The sequence below is a fragment of the Xiphophorus hellerii genome, chromosome 2 (genome assembly GCF_003331165.1).
Source record: "Xiphophorus hellerii strain 12219 chromosome 2, Xiphophorus_hellerii-4.1, whole genome shotgun sequence".
Lineage (NCBI taxonomy): Eukaryota > Metazoa > Chordata > Actinopteri > Cyprinodontiformes > Poeciliidae > Xiphophorus > Xiphophorus hellerii.
This window is the reverse complement of record NC_045673.1, coordinates 5,594,686-5,603,669: the sequence shown is the minus strand read 5'-3', so window position 1 is coordinate 5,603,669 and position 8,984 is coordinate 5,594,686.

Below are 8,984 nucleotides of genomic sequence, written 5' to 3'. Positions count from 1 at the left end.
TTGCATTAGAAACTTTACCAAAAATACTCCCTGAGATTTTGTGTTTTTGCAACGTAATCCACAAGTTTCAATTCTGGAATTAAGTAAATTAACCTTTTAATCACATTCTAATATTTTTATTTAACTGCAGCATTTTTTAGATCTTTTTTTTTTGTGAGTCTCAACTTTCAGTGACAGATTACATTTTCACAAAACTTCTTCAGGAAGCCGTGAACAGAGGTGTCAGCCATGAGGTATATCTCAGTGTTTACCTGTTCGCATCTTTAGAATACTTATTTCTCAAGCTCAACATGAAAGGGAATAAAAGAGAAGTCTGGATTTTTGCCTCCGCAGATGAAATCTTGGGAGGGACAAAAACTGCTTCTCCTGTCTTTGTCATTCCTCTCAGGCAGGGGGGAAAGTCTGTGACTTCCTCTGGCTTATTTATATATATATATTTTTTATTTTTCTTTGTTATTTCCACCACTTTCCCTCCCTACCTTTCAGATCTGTAGCTTTACATGCATTCAAAGTGCCACAATGTTAGCAGCGCAAATAAGGCCTTTCATACTGAAAAGGCTTTCAATTAACTTTTAATACTGCTGGAGAAACTAAACATTCCCTTAAATTAATAACCATCCATGAACCAAATCAAACTTACAAAAAAATGTATATTAAATATGCATGATTATTAATACAGTGGCTTTGACAGTAACAAAGGCTTTCGTCAGTTAGCTTTAGCGCAGCTTGATTAATTTCCCCAAAACTTTCTGAGACAACCTACCTTGATTAAAGATGGCCGCTGAGCCTCTGCTTTGAAAATGTAAAGATAGATTTATATTTAAAATTAAAAATATGTTTAAAAAGTCAAGCGCTGTAACTGTTGGGTATGAAAATAATCTCTGAAGTTTTCAGCCAGTTTCTCTGTAGGTACAGAAAGTTGTTGCCATGGTGACGGAACATTCCAGTTCTAAAGGCAGGAAATGTGAAAATCACAAACGCAACAGTTTCTCTGCAGCGTTGCCTCCCTTTATGTTACCGATGAGAAGTTTTCTCTCTGTTTTAATGTTTCCTGTTTTTATAAAAACTTTCCACTTCTTAGGTTTGTTAAAATCTTTTCTAAGGAAGAATAAATACAACAGATTAGACGTACAGCTGCTGTTAAAGCGTATAATAAACCATCGTCGCTGAACTCTAAAATATTTTAAGTTAATGAAAAACTGATTTTTAAATGTCCAGTTTTCTGTTTTTTCTTTGAATATATTCAAATCTGAATATAAAAAATCCCAGTTAAAAGTTAGTTGGCTTTATTTGTAAGCCCTATCAAATGATTTCTTGGCTTGTCTGCAAAAATGTAGGCAACCCTTTGACCCCTCACACTGTAAAACATTTAAATGTGATTTAACTTGAAAATTAAAGTCCACCTGCTGCCTTGTAAATGCAATTTAAGTCAACAAGAAAATTGTTTTGGTTTTAACTCAGAAATTAAAGTTCATGAAGTTGATTCAACAACAAGAGACAAATTGTCTAAACATTGTTTTTAACTTCATTAATCTTAATGCTGCAATTTAAACCAAATAATTATTTCACAATATGGAAGAAAAAAATAGTTAAAGAGCCACATTTTTCTATTACTTTACTCACAATATCAAGTTAAAATAACAACTTATTTTACTTTAGAATAATTTAAATTCTTGTTTCAAACTGCAGGAACAAAATTTCTGATCTGATAATGAATTTTATTAAACATCCCAATGAATTCAGCTCAGAAACATTTAGTGTGAACAGGACATTATCCTCAAGCTTTGCTAACTGAGAATTGCATTAAAATGAACATTTGCCTTAATAAAACACAAGAGTCAGATCAATGTAACGCACTTCCATCTCAGGAGACAAAAACATGCCGCTAAGCATTCTGGGAAATAGTTCCCACTCCTGTCTTTATTATTTCAGTTTTTTAAGTGCTAACCTAAAAACTCTAGTTTATTCAACTCTTGGAGGTTTGACTAAATTAATAAAAAGTTAACACAACTTACTGCTGTAAGTTTATCTTTCACAAACTCACATTTAGGTTCAAAATCTAAAACTGGATAAATTTATTTGACTTAAAGAATAGAAGATAGTAGACACAACTAAATGCGGCTCAAATGTTTTACAGTGCATGCCATTTCTTAATTAAATAGAATCATTTTCAGGAGCTGAAATTTTCTCTACAATGATACTTAGATTATTATCCTAAATGATTTTTAACCAGTTTTTTGCAGCCTCTAAAATCTTCCATTGCTTTTATCTCCATCCACTTTTCCATTGTCTTCATTTGGCTCCTTGCTGAACAAAAGTGCCTCTTAAACCTTATTTTTCCATAGAAATGATGTGGAGTTCTGCAATAGTAATTACATTTTCAAAAGTTGAGACAAATAATTAAACTTTTCAAATTTTAAAGTTTTCTTTAACTTTTTATTTATTTTTATTCACCAATTAGTGTATATAGAGCAAACTTTACAGACTAACAAAAAGAGGTATTGATCTAAATAAATTAAAAACAAAAACAAGGAGGTGTACATTAAAATAGATACATTCAGGACAAAACACAGGTGTCACAACAAAAACAATGAAATTGTTTAACACACGTGGGTTAGGATTTACTTTTTTCCCTTTTAATTTTGGTAGCTATTTCCTGATTTTATTTTTCAACTTTCAATCTTGCGTACATCACCATTCATGATGAATGGTGATGCTAACCTAGTCAGATTTTGTGCATATTGCTGCTTACTTCTTGCTATAAGAACAATTCACATCTGCACTGCTGAGGTTAAAATTATTATTTTTTTCAGTGGAAAATGCAGCTGAAAAACAATAATTCAGTTCCCCAGTGTGTCCTCTGCTTCAGCACGTGTCTCACAAATGATTTTTGCTTACAATTTTCTACAAGGGAACAGTATATATCATGCAAATGACTGCCGATATTCAGATTAGTTCTAGCAGCATTATTGTCATGAAATAAAGTCCAAATCCTTCACAAAGCCAAAACCACAGAGGATCAAAGTGTTGATGCGTCATGAAGAAATGCTCTGAGCATGTCGATGAGGTTTCCAGGACAATATCCACTCATACTCTTCCTTCCTTCCCTGGTTGTGTGATTAAATATTTTGATGCAACACTGAGTAGCTGTTGCCAAGTTGAAACGGGCAGAGTTGTTTCTGTTCACACGAGCCTTTAATTGTTTGGCCTTGGGCCTGCCAGAACAATCTGGAGCAGTAGTCTGATGTGATAATTCCCGGGCTGTGAGCATGAAGCCCTCTATATGGCCCCAGTCTCTGCTTCCTCGTCCCTCTTTCTCCGCAGCCGGTTAGCTGGACTGATTTGAAGTCGCAGCGTGTAGGTGTCATGAAATCTGTCGGGTTTGGTTTTGGTGCAACTGTGCAGATTGGGGTGTTGAAGAACAGATGAGTATAAGAATACATACGTCTCAAGTGACACTTTCGTAAACTTTGTAAGTCTACGTTCACACTGCAGCCTGAAGTGAACCAAATTCGATTTTTTTTTTTTTTTCTACGTCATTGTTCACTTCCAAATATATGCGACTTGTATGTGATCTCCATTGTGAACTGAAAACAACCTGAAAGTGTCCGGCAATAACGTCGCACACAGAGAGCGTGCTCATTGTTTTTGCCAGCCGCCATAAAAAAGAAGAAGAAGTGCTCAGTGTTTGCGGAAGAAAACATGGATGCTAACGGTGGAGCATATGTTACTATTTTAAACTTGTTATCGAACCGGAACCAGCACATTGACAACTTAGTCCTTATTATAGTCCACTGTGGTTGCTGTTTTTCTTCCTGCTTGCTCGTATCAGGGCGTAGAACAGTGATGTATGTCGAGAATCAATGACATTCAGGTTGGATGAATGCGACCTGGCCGTTCAGATTCTGGTCACATAAACGACTCCGATATCCAAGAAGTCTGGGTTGCATTCGAAAAAATCCAGTCTGTGTTGTTCAGACTGTCAAAACATCTGATTCGGATCGCATTAAGGCAAAAAAATCCCCCCAAAAAACAAAACAAAACTGGAATAGGGTCACTTCAGGCTTCAGTGTGAACGTAGCCTAACTGACAGCCATCTTGCAATTGAGTTGCTATGATATCAATAAGCAAACTACAAGCTTAAAACAAGCTCTTGTCTCGTTCCTATCTAACTTTTTGAGTATTCTACCCACTTCTGTGTAATACTAAGATAAATATCAGTGATATTTACTGCTGAACTAGAAAAATTAGCTCAGCTAATGTAGCTTTCATCTGCAACAGACATGTCACACGAAGAGTTCGTACATCTTTCACAAATCCGTTTAAACGTTGATTGTACACATCCATGGATTTCAGGCCACAAAGCTCACTCTTCAAGTTTACTAAGTAGTGAACTATATGAGATCAGAGGCAGCTTGTCCACATTGTCTGACATATTTTCCTTCTCCAACTCATACGGTCGATCCCAATGGCAGCCATTTTGTTCATGTATCTTTCTCTCTTACATTAGTTAAGAGTGTCCACATATTTTCTTTTTGTTGGTCTTGAAGCCACTATGCATTGTGTGTGTGCTGCCCTGCTACGATGACGCGGATCCCTTCCAGAAGCAATGCACGCCATCTTGGTAGGCATTATATTCAACACTGATTAATAAAGTTATAATATGTTACCTGGTAAAACATTTACAGTTAAATCAAAAAGTATGAGGCAGGGTTTATGCTAGATGAATGTAATAATTATTTAATAGTAAGTAAAGGTAAGAAAAAAATTTAAATTCAGTATTTCTTTACACATTTTATTGCATTTTCTGTGGGCAAAGCCACAGATTTGTTGTGGTTTGTTATGGTTGTTACACAGATCCTCTGTGTCTGTGTAACAAATACCATGTTAAAAATGTCAAGCACCCAATCTTATCACTTAAATACCTGAAATAATGAGAGTTTATGGCGTTTTCTAACAATAATAAGAATAACAGGTCACTCAGCAAGCAACAGTACCACTAGGACAGATCATGCCAATAATGAAGCAGTAATAGGAGACAAACATGCTGGAGGTTTAGTTTGGTTTGCCACTGGAAAATAAATCAGAGTTCCTAGCTGGTTAGTATTCCTGTTATTTCTTGACAGATATCGCTGTGGCCTCGAGCAAATGACCATCTGTCAGGGAAGCGACAGCGTGCATGGTTCTGAGGCTCTGAAATCTGCATTCTGTGGCAGGTCCTGGGTGTGGAGTGACTCTGGCAGCCGAGTTGTAGCTGAAATCAACAGGTCAAAGCAGCAGGAACAAGAGACGCTCATCTGTAATCCAGCTTAGGATGTAGCCATTGATACTGATCTAGGCCCGTCCGGGGAACGCGTGATTCCTGATAATACATGTATTCTGGAGGCAAGCCTGCAAGCCGCGGCAGGCCGGCCACGCCCAGATTATGCTTTAAACAGAGAGTTGTTTAAACATAACCAACTGGAATGTTGAGTTTTATAAAAACAACAACGATGGAATGCAGGTAGTCACAACAGAGGTCAAATACAAGTCTGCCCATATCAGATTCAAATTATTTAAAGGGGCAGTATTATTAGTCTATCAATCAAGTTTATTTGTGTAGCTTATATTTTATAAAAACCCGAAAATACAAAGTCATGAAAACAACATACAATCACCAATTGAGAAGCCAGTAACAAAAATTAATGCCATTTTATAGCACAGTCAAGTGACTGTTACCTTCAGTTGTTATACAAATGTTTTACATATCGAATATGACGTAGGAGAAATTTCACTGTGTAATTTAATGCCTTGAAATTGGGCTTCTGTCTCTTTAAAAGTCACGCACTTTCTGTAGTCATCACAACATCGCTCCTCTGTTAAGCTTTTAACAACGTTTTTACCGCTGAGAAGTAGCTTGTATAATGAGTTCAGCAGATGCACAGTTATACCAGGTGTTTGCTAATTGCTGTTGGCTAGTTTGAAGGAGCTGAGTGGAGGAGACAAAGCTCTGAAACTTAGAGATAGACCTGTCACAATAAACAATTAATCACATGATAAATTTAAATGAGCTCAATAATTTCATTTGCAGGATTTATAATTTTTCCCTTTTCTCTCTTTCTACCAAAATCTGGATGACAAAAGTCTTCAGTCTGGTGTTTTGATCTCAGCTTAACCTTTTTTTGAAGGGCAGTTTTGTTTTTGTTTTTTTCCCAAAATTTATTTATGTTTTAACATGAGGTACAGTGTAAAGACAATGCAATAGTTATATAGTTACAGTGTACCTTTAAATAGAAACATAATTGTGCTAGAACAAGCCCAATTATACCCACATATATACACCTACACGAAATACATAAAATGGATCAAGTCAAAGTAAACATACTGCGTTAGCGGACAGAAGCAGATACATCATAAGATAAACAAATAAAGTAAAAAAGGGCAGTTTTGTTTACAGACTTCATAACTCATGTTTTGTTTATTTATTTTGTATATTTAAAATGTCTTCCAGTTCCAGTGTTAAATGTTCATTAGAATTTAAGTTTGCATTTTTATGCCATCACCATTATATCACTTCTGTATGTTCTCAAAACAACAATATTTTTCATTTATCCCAATACTTTCTGGGACAATTTAACATCCAGCAAAATGTGCTATTGTGACAGACCTACTTGGAAACTGCAGCTCTAGGGAGGAGCAGTGGCTCGAAGGCAGGGCTAAGCCCATCCAGGCGTTTTGCACAACTGAATGGTTGCCATGGAGATTAAAGGATTTCTCAAACATTCATGAAAAAATCCAGACAACACTCCAGGTCTGTTTTTGATGAGTGGATAACGTTGCAACCTGACTTAAAGCTCAAAAGTCTATTTTTCTTTACATAATAATATCCCTTTATAAATAAACACAAGTAATTTCCTGGTGGAATGCAAAACTGTTTTTCTCAGTTCATAACTGTGCAGAAAACAGTCTTCAATTGAAGCCACTTAAACCGAGCCACATATAATTGGTCCGCTCTGTGGTGCAGCTCACGAGTACCAGAAACCACGACAGCAAGAGCGCTAATTTAATTACATCTGTAAAAAATTATGGAATAATCGTCAAACTTTTGCTGACTGCTTAATTATAGCTGGTTCCAGCCAATGAGCAGTAATCCCCAGCAAATTACATATCCTCTCTCTGTCTCAGTGAGGCTCCCCATTCATTTTCTGTGCCAGCTTGCCCCATAATAGACATGGGAGATTAATTGGTGTCTGTTAGTCTTGCTGGCTGCCAAGAGTTCTGCTGGAGGAGGCCGTTCACGTGACAGGGAAAATTGACCCACTTAGCACTCCATCATAGTTCGTGCACCTTCTTCATCCAGGCAATTAGTTGCTGAACCGGGCCTCGGTGGAATTAGCCGTCAGTGTGTGTCTTCCTTCCCTATGAATCTGCAGCATGGAAAAGCAGATAATGTTAGGTAAATAAGTTATGTATTTGAGTTTGTCTACTGCCTGCCTCCTGTGAGGTTGCATTCTGCTGCTACTTTTGTCAGGGAAGGGTGTGTTAGCCAACATAAATCATATTATGGAGAATTATGTCAAACACTCCCAGTAGTAGGACTGTTTGTACACCCCTTTAAATTTTAATATTATGAAACTTCAAGCTGACTTCAGCATCTAAGAACCCTTGTTGAGACTAAGGAAAACTTGAAAAACGTATATTTAGTGTAAACGTATTTTCTCCCTTACAAATTTCTTAAATTTTTGCTTTTCTGGTCACATTTAAGGGGGTTTTCACAGCTGATTGTCCAGTAGACTCTGTTCTATTGGGAGCCAAAATTGCAACATTTGTTACATTTTCAGCTGCTGTGATTCGCTTTCACAATTGAAAAACCAGTTCCCCTCCTCACCTGTGGTGGCGCTGCACTAAGAACCACTGAAGAAAACAACATGAAAACATCAGAAGAAAACATTGAGCGCAACTTCCTTCTAATCAAAATGTAAACAAAAATGGAGCGGCGTCAGATTTTAGTTGTTGTAGGATTTTTCTTTTGTGTTTGGTAAAAGACAGTGAGAAATTTATCTGGCTAGCGCTAAACTCTTGCATTTGTTTTGGTTTTATTTACCCAGAATGCCCTGCGCTGCAGACAGTAAGATACATTGGGAGAAGGTTCTCCTGAAACACCTCTCTCTTGATTAACTGACATGCTGGCTGCGTAACAAAGATGATGTTTTTATCGAAATATGGGAACCCACGTCATAGATAGGACTGAAAATGCCCGTCAGTCCTTACAAAAAACTTTGCATTGTAATGTGAGTGAATACATCTTTGTACTAATCAATATTCATACTGTGCTATGTCCTTTTCTATTTATGCTGCTAACACCTGATTGTGACATTTGAGCATGATTATGTTAATGGGCCAAATTTTTAGGGTTTGCTTTTTGTTTGTGTTGTATTAAACTGTTAAAACATTTAATACATCCTGAGAAATGTATTAATTAATTATAGCACCTGTAACTCATTTTGTTGCTCTAACCTTTTGAGGCAACCACTTTCCTTGCCTTCAATAGGATTTAGATCTGGGCCCATTCAGAATAGTCCAGTGTTTTGCTCTTAGCGATTTTTGGAAGTTTTTAGATGACCTGCGACTGAGACCAAGCTTTCTGACACTAGGCAGCACATTCCTCTCCAGAATGCTTTGATTGTCTTGAGATTTCATCATACCCTGCTCAGATTCAAGACATGCCGAAGTACCAAAGCAGCTCAATAACAGTATAATTCGGTAGTGCTTATTTTCCAGTGGTCTTGTAGTTTATTCCTCCTTACATTGTTGAAGATAATTGTCATCTCCATCAAAAAACAAGCAATAAAGAGTTCCCAGAAACTGACAATAAAAACAAAAAGTTCTTTCTTCTGATCAATATTGCTTACACTTTAAAATCCAGCAGAAGGTTATGATTCTTGTTAAGATATCACACCAGAAAACTGAGTGACAAATATACCCAACACAAAAAGATTAGAATG